At 40.7% G+C, this 16,141-nt stretch overlaps 1 protein-coding gene across 1 annotated transcript in view; it reads left to right on the top strand.

Moving 5' to 3' along the window:
- Window positions 1-16,141, top strand: part of ntng2a (netrin g2a) — a 78,374-nt gene that overhangs the window by 27,051 nt on the left and 35,182 nt on the right. The window lies entirely within an intron of this gene.

Below are 16,141 nucleotides of genomic sequence, written 5' to 3'. Positions count from 1 at the left end.
ATTTGCTACCTTTGCATGAGCATCTGTGATTTATTTATTTAGTTATTTATTGTAAGACTTGTGTGTAAATTTATTTCTTTTTGAGTTTTTTTGCCTTTTTTTCCAGTTGCTCGTGCATGATGTAATACTTGGCCTAGTTTAAGGAGGAGCTTGGTACTGTTGGTACAGTAGTAAGGTGGTGAGAAGAAAGGGGAATGTATTATGGATGGAAGGGTCGAGGGCTATATAGCACTTAACGTAACCTCTGGGGAATGGTGCGAATGTGCTGTTAAAAAGCCCTGCTCTAACAGGGCTGACCATCAAACGCGAGTCCTTGGCCTCGGTTACTCTTCCGCTAAGGTTACATAGCAGACAGCTTTGGATGAGGCATTGGCGAGAGGGCTCTCAAAACGTTCATTACGCTGACGTATGATGAGATACATAATTCAATAATGTCGAGGAAGTGTGGAGACAAGTGTTCTTGGTTATTGCAAGTGTAGGAGTTGCTGGGGCTCTCTGGAACAGCCCCAGCAGTTCTTTTGGTTGTTCATACACAGCTGTGCCGTTCCCCCACACCCCAAATCTACAACACAATGATGCATTCAAGACTTTACTTTAAAAAAAACTTTCAAAGATATCCATAGACATATCATCTTTATTATAGCGAAATGGCGCTAGAAGCAATAAAGCAGCTGGGGATTCTTTCATCTCCTGTTTCCTTTTTTATTTCGTCCATCTTGCTTTGTCTCCACCATAAAAGATTTTATTTTTTTGTACAACTTGTTGTCTGTGGCCTATCACCCCCTGGACTGGGCGCCAACCCATTGCAGGGAACAAGCACACACACATCAGGCAATTTTCAAATGCCATTCAGCTTTGGACCGTGGCACACCCATGGGGCGCGGAGAAAACATGCATCCTTCATGCACACGGACCCTAAAGGTGAGATTCAAACCCCCGACTCTGGACGTGCAAAGCAGCAGGACTAACCGTGCCGTCATTGTATTTTCTCCTTAAAAATCTTAACAAAATAATAAAAATAAAAGGCATTTCACCATGTTGCTATCTATCGCTTTCATTTTATTCCATTCGTGTGTATAACTGTTTCTAAGGAGCAGTGCTGTTATAAGAAAATAATGGAAGATGGGTTGGTATGCTGTTGTAATCTTCTTTCCAAGGACAGCACATCCAAAATGCTAACGTGTTCGATGATGACATTATGCTTTAATTCATTTATAATTATTGTGTTACATCCAACGGCGGCATGGTGGCATAGTGGCTAGCACTGTGGCCTTGTACTGTACCTCCAGCGTTGAGCGATCGAATCTCACATTAGTGTCTGTCTTTAGAGTTTGCATGTTCTATCCATGCTTGGCAAATTGCCCATATTGTGTAAAGATTGTCTAGGTTTATGTGCCTCTGTGCTGCAATGGATTGGCACCCCATCCAGGGTGTACATCAACTAGTGCCCTGGGATAGGCTCTAGGTCTCCCATGACCCTATATAGGATAAGCAGTATACAGTAGAGAGTGAATGAGTGACTGAGTGAGTGTTACATCCATAAAACTTGTTATTTTGCTGTCATGACTTACTTTGTAGGCGGCACGGCGGTGTAGAGGTTAGCACTGTCGCCTTGTACCTCCAGGATCCGGGCTCGATCCTCCGGGTCTCCGCGACCCTGAATACAGGATAAAGTGGTAGAGAAGATAAGTGAGTTAGTGACTTACTTTGTAGCAGCTTACTCACCAGCCTGTTTTTTTTTTTTTTTGACGTTAATATGACAAAAAACATGATTGGGCCCAAGCACCTGTGGCATTGCCATCCGATAAATACCGATCGTATAAATACCCTAGGAGGAGTATATCAAATTCCATTGGGTATGCTTTGCAAACAACCCAAAATAACTGACTTTTGAGCTGAAAGTTGTTCAGCTCAATGAGATCTAAATTTCACAGGTATACGTGCAAGTGTGTATGAGCTATGCAGCAAACTCTCATGTGAAGGCGCTGTGCCACGCCCACGGCCCAGCCGCTCTGGGTCCTAATGGCAGCAGATTCCAGCTGTGTGCTGATTTTCATTAGGGCTTAACCACTATGGCATCAGCCCTATAACATCATAATGTATGAAGCACCCTCTTGTTCTTCTAAAGATTTTTTTTTCCAGCATCTTAACATGCTTACAAAGTCATAAAAGCCCCGGATGCTAGAAAAAAAAATCCTTAGAAGAACACTATGATGTCATAGTGCTTGGGTTCTAAAAAAAAGATCAAAGGAACCAAAAAGTGCAAAGCCCTCTGTCAAGAAAACTGTCTTATGCTGGAAAAGTTACAGCATTATTTGACTGTTATTTGTTCCTTCCTTTCTTCCTTCTTAGATTTAGATTTTTTATACTTGAGGGTAGGAAAGTTTTTCATACGATTATTAACCTTTTGCAAACACGCGATCGCAATGACATCAGTTGCAACAGTGGAGGGCGGAAGCACCATTAACCGACATTAGACTACTGTACTATGTATTGTATTTTCATTGATAATTAAGTCCGAGGTGTATTTTGAAGCCAGAAAATTCCTTATGATTACCTGATTATGTTTTGTTCCACAGAGAAAGTCCCTGATAGCTTCTGTTCTGCTAATTATTTTCATATGCGCTTATTTAAAAGAGAAACAAGTGTGTGAAAATGAATGAAGAAGGTAAAAAGGATGTTAATTTTAAAAAGTTTGATTCATCATAAGATGATTAACTCAGATATGTGACTCCTCTTGGATTTGGTGGCATTTGTTAACAATAGCGTTAATTCATTCAATGCTTTTAGAAGTGTGCAGGACCATGGCTTATGAACACAATAAATAAATAAATCATTAATAGTTAGGATGCTAATGTTGCCAGATACAGTATTTTTCGCATCATGCATTTCCACACTAGAAATGTGTCCAGCATAAATGAGAGAATGAAAGTGTGCTTGCTTAACACCAGCCAAAACGATCTAAACTAAACCAATCTCTTGGATCTAGGACTGCAGTTTTCTTTCATGTTATACTTCCTTAGTCTTTAAAAATGTGCAGGGAACTACACTCACAGATGAAAGTTGGACCAGATCTCTTGTGAGATTCAGGATGGTTTTATTTCCAGCTCCTTTTTTTTTTACTCTCAGATATCCTCAGCTATTTTTTTTTATTTCCTGAGAATAAAGTGTAATAGACTAATGATGTCCTCGTCATTAGTCTAACAGGATTAACCCGTGCTATTAACCCAAAACCCTGCCATCACCCCAAGTCATTAATGAGAATCTGATGTCCTTGTAAAACTCTGCTGCCTGTCTAGCCTCTGAACTCAGATAATGCAATTAGCACTTGAGGGAGTCATAATTGCGAGCACATTGATACCGTGGAGTCTCCACATCTTAAGAGTGATGAAATTAGAGAAGCCTATTCTCCATTAAGTTATGATTCAGCACCTAGCTGGAATCCGATCTGAATTTTACAGCTTCAGATAGCACGCGGCGCAAAGCTTTCGGACGCTTCCAAGGGTGCAATCCAATCGCGTAGACGATATCATAAACCCTCCTTAATCGCGCGACGTCTCTTGTTCTGCACCGCTTGACATTGTGTGAATTTGAGCCGCCGCTGCCTCTCGAAAAACAGTCAGTAATGATGTAACGGTCATTATAAAAGAAGATGAGACCGTCGTCTGACCGGCGCAGTACTGTGATTAAAAAAGAAAAGAAAGAAAGAAAGAAAGAAAAAACACAGAAAGGACAAAGCACGGTGTACATTAATAGCACGTCGCATGTAATTTCAACCTGCTTTCTATACTGCACTTTGGTTACAGTTTGTAAGAATGATATGGGTTTTAATTAGGTTTAATCCATGTGAGTAAGAGAGGGAAAAAAAGAAGGGCTCCTTTCAGGCACGTGCAACGACGAAAAAGGGGAAAACAGCCTGAAGGGCTTTGCTGTGATTTGCGCCAACGTTTTCAAAAGGTTATCAAGCAGACAGGAATGACAAGTAGGAGGAAACGCAGGAATAACTCAGAACTGTCCTCCCACATCTTTCTCGGAGCAAGGGGATCTTTGAAATTTGATTAAGAGGCGTTTGCTTCCCTGAAAGCCGGCACCGCAGGGGTAAATATCTCCGCTGCCCGGATCTACGCCCCGGGGGCTGGAATAAAAGTGGGTGTCCTGGGAAGGCAAACAGAATTTTTCATCAGAACGCCGTCCCTCATCAAACTTTCATCTGCCCATTCTTTATGGTGTACTATTTCCTGCACAAACGCCACCTCGGTAGGAGATTCCTGCTTAGCCGATTCGTGCCCATCCTCCTGCACAAAAGCATATGGTGCATTAAATGCCGCAGCGCTCTGCCCACTCTCAATACCAGGCTAAACACCACGACTGAGACGCGCAGGCTGGATGCATCAGACTGAGGGGGCTCTGCGTGGCTCTGTTACCCTGCTCCGTGCTCGGGAGGTGTGAATCACACAAACGGGCCAGGGACGTTTTAAATAGGACGAAAGAATAAAAAGGGTGCTAACATTTACTTAACCTCCTGAGACCCGGAATCTGCTGTTGTGAACGTTACAACTTCTCCTCATGGTTTCTTTATGTTAGTTCCTGATAAGGATACATTAATGTCTTCAAATAGGAAGAATAATAACTGATGTTTGTTATGTAAGGATCATAACAAGGACAGTGGGGAAAAAAATCATTCACGTCCTCATATGAGGGTCTAAAGAGATTAAAGGTACTTATACTTTATATAAATATGAGGAGGTCATCTACATACTGTATGAAGGGATACATAATGAATAATTTATATATTTTTGGAGTTTTTGGTCCATATTGGCCAACATCGCAGAGTTGCTGTAGATTTATCGGCTGTGCATCCATGATATGAATCATCCGTTACACCACATCCCAAAAGAAATCTACTGGATTAAGATCTGGGAGCTGGGACTGTGAAGGTCATTTGAGTTCAGTGAACTCATTGTCATGCTCAAGAAACCAGTATGAGATGATTTTAGCTTTGTGACATGTTGCGTTATCCTCTGGTCATAAAGGACATGGACATGGTCAGACACAGTACTCGAGTATCCTGAGTGCTCGGGTGGTACTAAGGGGCCCAAATTGTGCCAAGAAAATCTCCTCCATTCCAATACACCACTAGCAGTCTGGACTGGTAGTACAAGGCAGGATGGATTCATGCTTACATGTCGTTTGGTTGTGTAGTACCAACCGAATGTTGCAGCAGATATCAAGCAAATTTCCATCGTGGTGATCACATGCAAATTGAAGTCTCAGTTTTCTCTTCTTAGATGACAGGAAGTTTTAAAGATAGTGATAATATCAAGACAAATATACAGACTAGTGACAAATTAAAGGATAAACAGCTAAAGGGAACAAATTAAATACCATCATTAAGCATCATTAATTATCTCCTGCTGTTATACTGTGTCTTGTGTAGGTGTGTGTACTATGCGTGTATACGTGTGTGTGTATGAGTGTGCAAAGGCTTGTTTTTCTGTCTTGGTGGGAAACAAGTGTCTCCACAAAGATATGATTTTTTTTTTTATTATTGTTTCCTTTTTACCTTTTCCAAAAATTGGTTTAAATATATAAACGGTGAGTCAAACGTTTAACTTAATAGCGGGACGTCAATTAAAAATGGATCGAAATTTTCTACTTGGTAATTCTTCCACTGAATGAAAATGGAATGGAAATCATGTTACACAGAACACATTACACAGATTAGGCTAATTGGTGGTCATAAATTGTGCGTACTACTGTATATGTGTGTGTCCTGCGATGTCCTGATGTTACATGCAGTGATTTCATTCTTTAATGCACCAGCTGTTCTGGGCTGATTCCTGACTTTAGATAACACGAAAAACAAAGGCGAGTCTTTCGGATTAGAATTAGTTTGGTTCTGTTTGGATCGATCTGCTACATTGTTATTGTTCTGTTCTAAAGCTATCTTGGGCTTGAAATAAAAAGATAAGGTCAAATTTAATCAAATACATTAAATATATACTGTGTGTGTGTGTGTGTGTTTAGGAAGAATAAGGTCTAGGTCTAGTTCTTTTAATTAGCTGTATTAATAATTATGTCTCACAACGAGACATGTTTGTGTGTAGAGAGTGCGTGAGGTGGATATGTAGAGAATAGTGTCCTGCAGGTCCCTGCTGAAGACAGTAGCGCAGCAGGTGATAGAGACACGTTCAGGCAATAATTGGCAGAACCCCACTGTGATGCTTCAATAGGGGGCTGAAATGAATTATGGAGGGCCTTTATTCCATCGCCTTTTCACGCTCCACTAAATACAGCTCATGTGCAGGGGAAAATTAAGAGCCCACTTCTTACTTTCTTTCTTGTACTTCGTTTTTTAACACTTTTTCCTAACCATTCACGCTTGTGTCTCTGGTGTTTCTGGTTGTCCATCTCCACCTGATTCTCTTTAGTTGTGGCTCGGGCGGTTGAGGCTCTGGGTTGCTGATCAGAGAGTCGAGGGTTAGAGCCCAACCACCACCGGGTTGCCACTTTTCGGATCCTAACCCTACTGTATCTCTAGACAAAATCATTCAAAGCCTTAATGAGAAACAAGGATGGCGGAGCAACCCAGCCCCATAAAAACCACCAGTGCTGTAGAAAGGATAGACCTCGTCTACGGCATGGGAGGGAAAAAAATCCTCGTAATGAGAAGATGAACTGATCAGATTTTGAAACGGATCCAAACAGGGTCAAAGTCACAGCAGGTCAAATGTCAACTCAAGACCCAGTTCTTGGCAAGCTATGTTCGCCACCAGTCCATCTGTGTGTCTGGCCTCGCGACCGTCTCACACCGAAGGCATTGGCATTGAGATTTATTACTTTAAAAAAAAAACTTCTTACTCCTTTCCTTTCTTTCTTTCTTTGCATCTTCCCCTTTCTGCTAACTCTTTCTCTATGACAACCACTGAGCCGCTAATGCTCCGTATGTGAAGTCGCAGCAGGTGATGCTTTACATTCACTTTTTTATTTTTTGCCCTGCGATTGCTGTAGAAATCTGCCCCATTCCTGCATCCTGTCTGAATAATTTACCACGGCCGCCGGTGCCAAAGCTTTCAAGGTTCCAGGCAACTCCAAGGGAAACGTTGTGCAGCCTCGGTGCGAGGAAAGGCCTCTCGTTTCATAGCGACTGCCCACTTTCTCCCCCTCTCACACTGTCTCGCTCTCTATCACACGTCTAAAAAAAAAAAAAAAAAAACCCTTTCAACTTTTCTGGTACTGCTCTAGAAGGTAAAGGGGAAAGGCTACTAAGGCACAGTCTCTTGTGTGCATCCCTGTTAGCATTGTGTGAGAAGCTCTTTTTTTTTTACCTTCATGTGTGCAGCAGGGGGAAAAAAAAATTTAGCACCGAACTCCGTGTGAGTGCCTTTTCACGGACTGCTTGAACATTCAGGGGACGTTTTTTTTCTTCTTTTTTTTTGCAGCTGCCCTTCAAAATGCCAGGATAATGGACAAGTATGAAAAAAAGTGTCTCTTTAGTAAGAGTAGGTCTTTCGGAGAAGCACCGCTGGAGAACAGGCATCATTAGCCTTGTACAGAGCTCACACAGCTCAAGCCATGGATTAAGACTAGGGGAAAAATAGAATTCGAAGCCAATTATACTTCTTGGTCTGAGTAATACCCCGGGCACTGCTGTTCCTAACAAATCAATATTCTCTTCCTTAGCACATGTAAACTCAATAAAATCCTATTGTCAGGGAGCTGTCATGTTCAATTTGCTCCGTGTAGTCTGAAGACACACTTAGTCGCACCGTATTTCACATGCAAAAGTAGTACTATGACACCAGGAACTTCCTGCTCGTTAACAAGACACGCTGATATCCATCTCTCGTACAGTCAACTGGCACTGATTTAAAATCCCCAGGCATTATGAGCACTAATGGGTGTGGAATCTCAGCCTGTTTCTCTCCTTGGTCCTTTAAAGCCGCAGCCATTTGGAAGTAATAAGTAAGACGTGCGGCGGTAATCATGACGGATCTCGGTGTGACTCTTGGGGTGACTCTTGGGGCACCATTTGTTCTTGTCCTTCTACCTCTGCACGTTTTGCTATGCGTAAGTGCCTTATGATCAGCCTGGCAGCATTCCTGTTCAAATGAGAATAAATGGCACATTGGGACAGCGAAGGCAGAGGAACAGGGGGCCAATAAATATGGGTCCCATTAGCAGCTGTCCCCAGGTGCTTCGCAGGATCCCGGTGTTTATGCGCTGGCCTTTTATCTGCTTTTCCACATTCATTTATTCGCTTGGATTGTTTATTTCTCTGGATGCTGTGTTCGATTCACCTGCACCCGTTCCTGTCTTTTACGTCTTAAAAGGAGTCCAGGAGCAATAAAAGCTTAAAGGAACGCACTTCATGTTGCATTATTTGCAGAGACCCCAGCTGTGCCGTATTTAAATACTGCAGCTAATATATACACACCCACACACTCCTACAGTGGAACCTTGGATTACGAGCATAATTCGTTCCGGAAGCAGGCTCGTATTCCAAAACAATCGTAAACCAAAGTGATTTTCCCCCTAAGAAATAATAACTCAAATTATTTGTTCCACAGCACACAAATCGCGACAGATAAGTGTTTCCGTTTATGCGTGCAGACGCTGTGTGTGTGTGTATGTGTGTGAAGTAAGAAGAGGGATCAGCCTTCCCCTTCTCATCTTACACAGTAAACCTTTCTCCTTTTTTATTTGAATTTCACACAAACACACACACACACACACATTAACGGAAAGACTGTTTTGTCGGAAAGATTTGCAAGAAAAACCACTGATGACACTTGCATGAGCGCATACTAAAGGAATTACTGCTGTAAAGTAAAATAAACAAACAAGTGAACCTGCACTTCACCTTTGAAAAGAATCGCGACAGAGCAGTGTTTCTGTGGAAAGCAGAGAGTGTGTGTGTAGTTTGTGTGTGTGTGTGTGTGTGTTCGAAGCCGAGAGGGGGTGGGGGCGTTAGGTGTAAAGGCGGGTGTGTGTGTGTGTGTGTGTGTGAGAAGGGGCACGGTGCCAAATTATGCGCGCACACACATAATGACAGAACGGGAAAAAAATAGGCGTGCACACATGTGTTACCAATCTAAATTTGATTATATCATACATTTTTTTTATGTTTTTCAATTTTAAAAGTATTATTATTAAAAGTATTAAAAGTGTTTTTTGTGCAGAGTGTAAAAACAGGAGCTTTTTCCTATCTTGGCTCCCAAGCAGATTTTACCTAAAAGGCGAGCAAAAAAAGAAAATACTTGTGAATCCCAGAAATGAATAGGTACGAAGAAAATAGGAATAAATCATGGATACAATAAAAAAAAGGGAATTTATTCATATATATCGCTTCATGCATGAGGCTGAATGTTTTCTATTCTACACACATGTGGGATATGGGGTAGGGTGGCTATAGGGAAGAAAACAAAACTGCCCAGCCTTCCTAAATCGCCTTAATCCATGTAGCATAATCTGTTATGGCCTAATGAGACCAAGATACAAGACATCTTATAGCATCTTGACCACCTCTTTTTAACACCAGCATCTGCCTTTAAACCTGATATAAAAAAAAGTACAAGGATAGAAAATGCAAACTATTTTTTGTTTGCTCAAATTTTGTTAATTTGATGTTTTTGATGTGCTCTCATGCCCATGGATTGAATATTAAACTGACCAAGTATACACATCCTATGATTACACTTTCTTTTTCATAATTGTAGTCTGATTAAGCTGCTCTCACTTCTATTATACTATCCTTATGGCATCCTACTGTAAGTGCACGCTTTAAACAGACAATACTATTATTTTTTTAAATATCATGTTTATGTTCTTATAATTGACCTCAAATAGGCATTCTTATGACTTTTAAAATGTATTTCCTACCTGAAACACCTGAATGTCAATTTTAGCCAGTGGCCCCGGACTCAATACTATTCCCCTCTTCCATCATTTGTAACTGAAACATACTTGTATATGACATACTCATACACAAGTATACTCAGCACAATTCCCAAATATATATAATTTGTATATACAGCACAGTGAGATAATTTTTTTTAACATATCCCATTTAGGAAGCTGGGGTCAAAGCACAGGGTCAACCAAGATCCATAACCCCTGGAGCAGATAGGGTTAAGGGACTTGCTTAAGGGCTCAACAGTGGAAGCACGGCGGTGCCGGGGTTTGAACCCCTGACCTTATGTTCAGTAATCTACAGCATTTCCTGATTAAGCCACCACTCGCCTCACTTGAGAAATAGTGCCTTAAAAGGGACCTGTTATGCAAAATAAACACATTTATTTTTGGACGTTCATATGAACTCCTTCATGTGCGACTGTAGTGTTTTTTTAGTTTGCTGGTTTTTTTATTTGCTGTTGTTTAAAGAAAGCAGTTAGTTTTTCTTCCCCTAATGTGACCTCATATAAGAAGTCAACCCCCCCCCCACAACCCCTCCCCCAGCTTCTTATTTATCTCTGCTGTTCCTTAGGAGGGTGTGGCTTAACAGTAGCTTATATACACAGACACTGAAATGGCATGCTCGGGAAAGGAGTGAATCATTTTTACACACACTTTGGGGAATCTCTGAGACCTACTATGCAAAAGTTTAAATTTTATTCATTTTATTGACAGGCTGCAAAGTGCCTAAAGATACAAATTAGAAATGGGTGTACTTGTGTAAAAACCTCAGCAGCGACCTCATTTCCCCTCTCATCCGTTCCAACCACTCAGCATTCAGCATCACCAGTATACTAATCACCGACCTGATCATCCGTCATCATCTGCACATGTTTCTCACTGGTTCATGCTTTAAGTATATATATTTTTTCAAAGCATAGGTCACTGTGAGGCGTAACAAACAAAAAACATTCCTCTGAAACTGCCCAGGTACAGGGACTGAATGTGAGAATCAAAATCTTGCCAAAAAAAAGGGAGCCAAAAAAACCTTGCTCTTTTTTTGGAAGCAAAACATAAAGTATATTTAATTGTAATTTATATTAAATTGTTAAAGAACTAGAATAATATGTGCCGTTTAAGTACCAGCTATGTCTGTGATCTGCATAAATACCACACGTAATGCAAACTCCAACATCAATATACCTCCAATTTCAGACAGAGTGGAAAGACTGGCCTGCACCTAGGTTTTAAAAACAGCTTACACACATGATCAAACTGTCTCATGGGTACTATAAATGTAGCTTGTGTTGCCTTGATTGATGACTAAAGCATGCTTGGTTAATTCAAATAAATTGAATTGAATTACCAGTGCTACTTGCTACATTTGAAGCGGTGAGACATGCATTATAGACTGACTGCGAATTAATTACACTGGTTACAGATTAAAGAGCCAAATGAACACGAGCTTGGCGAGGTTAGTTAGTGAAAGCGCCCTGTGGCCTGCCTGTGGATTGAGAAATGAGTGGAATAGGCCCCATAGTGCTGGATCAATGCTTCATTTTCCCTATAGTCCATATGTATCAAAGGGAACTGGTGCTGGATCAGCATCCTGTGGATCAGTTTAATTGAGTTCAGTATGATCTGAACTCGATTGAAAAAAAATAATAATAATAAGAGAGATATAGCATGCTTCCTGAGATGTTTGCTCTACCCCCCATCGTTTTTGATTCGAGTCTGAGCGAGATGTGCGGAACTTATTCTCATCATCATCCATTCACAGAAATCGGTTAGAGAGAGAGGTTAGAGATGTCAACACTGGCACCGTGTTCGCTCGTGAGTTCTTTTCCTGTGTCAGTCCGTGGGGTGTCCACACCGTGGCCTTGATATCGCTGAGCTGGATCTGATCTCCCTGAGCAGACCATGTTTATGCAGAACTTGTTAAACCTCAGTTCACACCCCAGAGCTGCAGCCGTGGCAACAACCATCCTTTTAGGCTCCCTGCTGTGTATGTGTGTGTGTGCGTATGGTAAAGAAATAGCAATTATGCACTCATGTTCTCCTACACCTGCTTAAAGCAGGACAGTGCAGGACGGAGTAAAGCTCTACAAGCAACAAGCATTACTGCCCTTTACAGTGAAGCAAATGATGTATTCTGTCCTTGGTTTTTAATCAAGCGCCTATAGTGTCCACTTTGCACTTTTTTTATGAGGTGTCAATAATTTCGAATATTCATGACGCCGGCGGTGCATACCAATCTCGGCGCTGGTACGCATTCTGCATGTGCTTTCGCACCCACTAGCCAAGCAAATTTACAAAATGCCAGCAGGCATTTATTCAACTGTCAGAGCAGACAGATTTCTTTTTTTTTCCCGGCGCTTTTTCCCTCCTGTCTAAACAGTGATTGAATCATTTACAGCGTGGCCTCTTCCCGGGATGGAGGTGGGGATAGGTGACACGAGACGCATCAAGAATATTTGCAGCTTTTTAGGAACGGACCACACTGTGGCCTATCTACGTTATGTGTCTGTATTTGATGCTTCTAGCAATCACTTTCTCAGATTTAATCACACATTTTCCAATGTCGATGACTCATCATATATATACATATGAATCATTTCTTGATTTCGCAAAAGCCTGTTGTTTGGAAATTCATTAAACTGACTTTCATCTAAAACAGTCTGTCTTTATAACTGCATACCTTTTACAAACCTTCACCAAAAGAATGGGCAATCCTGTACAGTAAAAGGTGACTTAGTGGTTATCGCTGTGGCCTCGCACCCTTAGGGTCCAGGTTCGATTCTCGTGGGCATGAAGGTTGCATGTTCTGATTTAGATTGGGCCAAGTGGCGTTTCCAGGTTGCCCATAGTGTGTGAATGTGTGATTGGCACCCCCATCCAGGGTGTACCCCGCCTAGAGTCGTAAGTCTGCTGGGATAGGCTCCAGCCCCCCGTGACCTTGTATACAGGTTAAAGCAGTATAGACGATGAGAGTGAGTGAGCTATGGTAAAAGTGTGCTAAATAGCTAAAAGTAACAAGCATCACATGTTGCTATACTAACATGGATGATTAAACAGAGCTACACTAGCTAGACATTAACCTATTAATGGACTGATGGAAATAAATAATTATAATAAAATAATGTTTTTAATAGTCATTTGTCAAGATATTCTACTGTTTGATAGGAAAGCCTAAGGGTGTTCAAATTAATAAGTACTGTAGCTAATGTAGCTAATCAAGCTAATCAAGTCATGTAGCTAATGTAGCTAATCAGTTCGAATGTAGCTAGGTGGCTAAAATATACAATAGTGTGATATGTAGATCTACACTAAATTTTGATGCGGATCTTTCTGTAACAAAAGACGATCCATTCAATACACTGGACAACAATATTTAGGACTTTCTTTGTATCAGAGAGGAAAGCTGCTAATTATTATGCGTTTTAATGAACTTTACAAAATGACAGTTAATAGTTTGGGTTTTCATTTTAGGCTAATGTATACAGTAGATTATATTATAATAAGAAATTGAAAACAGGCATTTACATATATTGCTCCTTGGCTCATCACCACAACTGTATTTCTATATATGGGTATAATATGTACGGTTATAAATGATATGTTATTTCTAACGTTTTTCTTTTATTCATATTTATTTCTTATGTATTAGCTTTTATTTTTTGAGGTCACTGACAGTCGTATAAGCATATCGTACTGTGTATGACTGTGTATGTGACAAATAAAATTTGAATTTAAAGATTTTTGTAATTACTGTATAAGCAAAATGTTATGTAAGTTCTAAAACAAAAGAGGAAGGACAAGTTTTAGTATTTAATGCACCTATTTGTGTGTCCCTTATAAGAAATTGTATTATACAGTATGTACAGTATAGTGAATATAGGCCTAAAATGAAACCCCAAATATCTTGTAAAGTGTAGTATTAATTGTCGTAAATACACCAATCAGCCATAACACTAACATCACCACCATGTCAATTGAATAACATTGATTATTAATTACAGTGACGGGATCATACGCACCCAAGGCCCATCTGTGCCTGCAGGGATCATAGGCTAGCCCATCCGATTCAATTCCACAAGCTAATGTAGCACAAAGTACTGAAAAAAGTCAATGCTGCTCACAATAGAAAGGCGCCTGCTGTATATGGGGCTTAGCAGGCAAAGAGTTCAAGGTTGTTGATTCAACAATCTCAGTCTGACCGAGCAGCCATGTGATGCACAAGACAAACAAGTTCGATCCATGGATGCTCCACACCACAACCCACAACACTGAAAGGATTCACTGCTAATGTCCTGGTGCCAGACACCACAGCACACCTTGTGGTGAAGCCTTGTGGAGTCATGCCCCGAGGGGCCGAAACTGCCTTGTAGTGGAAAAGAGAGACAAAAACCTAGGTGGTTTTAATGTTAATGGTTTTAATGTTATATCTGATTGGTGAAAAACTAAACATTCATTTGCATTAACTGACTTAATAGGGAAATATCCCAGTACTAGTTGAAGCTAGACTGTATTCACTGGGAGCACAACACCCACTTAACAGTACGTCCGGTTCTAAAACGGATGGTACGAATCTGCGGACCGTTACACCCCACTTACAACTATGCTTTTGGTCCATATTGCTCTCCATCCAATAGAACAAGATTATGGATAATGCAAAATAAATACATAAATGTAATAAATAATAATAATAATAATAATAAAATTATTTTTATGCAAACATTCTAGTAGTACACTGCACTGGAGACTACCTCTATGAATAAATAAAACAACCATCCTCTTTACGATAATCACCTTTATGGTGATCATAAAACTTTTTTACGTATTACATTAAAAAAATCTGTTAATGGGTTGTTACTTTTAACAACAATCTAGATGATAATGTAAAAGAATGAGTGCATTAATTAACACCATTATAAATGAAAATTGATCAACACCTTCTGACCAATCAATCAGATTCACAATTTCAACAGCGTTGTAGTATAAGTATGTATATTATGTATAATTTTCTTTACAGACATAATATGCGGGTGGGACTCGTGAACGAGATCATCAGACCCCGGAGATCTCTACACTTTAATATCTTTCCTGCTTAATAGGATTGTGGCGCCCCCTCCCCACTGTAGATTTGGTCCGAAATTGGTAAGGGGCCCGCAGCTTTCTGTAACTGATTAATGCCTTGCTGAAGTCGTGAATCGTCCGATCGCACTCCGTTGTCCCAGAAGACATGGAGGGAGCCGCCACTGATTAATATGTTGTGATAGAGACTTGATGGGCATGTGGTCTTGGAAAAATCCCTGAATGAAAGACATTGTGATTGACATCAAGTTTTAATTATGGCTTCAGGGCCCTGGAGGGCGGTGTTGGTTTAGCTCTAGAGGCCTTTGAGAAAAAAAAAAAATTAGACAGACTTAATTAAAGTAAATGAAGTGGAATAAAATCCCACTCTGTCAATTATCCAGCGTTATCTGCCATGTTGTGAGTGTCTGGACATGAAACGATGCAGTAAGAGTGGGATACAGATGGAACGTGGACACCAGAGCCCATGAGAGGATTCTGTAGCTGTTAAGTCATCATTGAAATCTGAGTAAAAGTTCATGTATATTAAAAGCAAGTTACAGATTGAAATACGCCTTCTTTGCCAAAGAATTGACGAATACGGTGTATTGTGTTCTTGGATAGACATGCTGTTTGGCTAAAATCATAAAGCAAGAATGAATAAAAGTATCTTATTTGGAAGAAACAGATTGACACAAGCAAGATGCATACATGTACAAGTGGTGCATGATTTTTTTTTAAGTGTACTGGAAAGGGCATACAAGGGGGTATCAAAAAGTTTCGAGATTCGCGTCACGTATCCAGTTGCTTTCTCCGTACAGTATGTCCTCCCTAATACGCCCTAAAACCTGGCAGTAGATTTTGCTATTGATGGTCTGGCCCCTGGGGATGAATCTCTGATGCACAATGCAGCAAATTTCAAAAAGAAGATGAGCATGCACTTGGTTGAGGTGTAGACCTGCTTCGCTTTTTTTCAGTTGTGGAGATGATGGGCTCTTCCATTGTAAAGGCTGTTGCTTCGTCTCAGGGTCGTACCCATACAGGTACACCTAAGTTTCATCACCAGTAATGATCCTCGACATGAAGGACAGATCATCCACGGCAGCAACACGGCGCATGTTCAAATCAAACGTGAGAATTGCCCGCACTGTTCCCTATGACACACCGACAATGG

Source organism: Clarias gariepinus, chromosome 9 (genome assembly GCF_024256425.1).
Source record: "Clarias gariepinus isolate MV-2021 ecotype Netherlands chromosome 9, CGAR_prim_01v2, whole genome shotgun sequence".
In the NCBI taxonomy this organism is placed as follows: Eukaryota; Metazoa; Chordata; class Actinopteri; order Siluriformes; family Clariidae; genus Clarias; species Clarias gariepinus.
The sequence above is the reverse complement of the archived record's forward strand: the minus strand, read 5'-3'. Positions and strand labels throughout refer to the sequence as shown.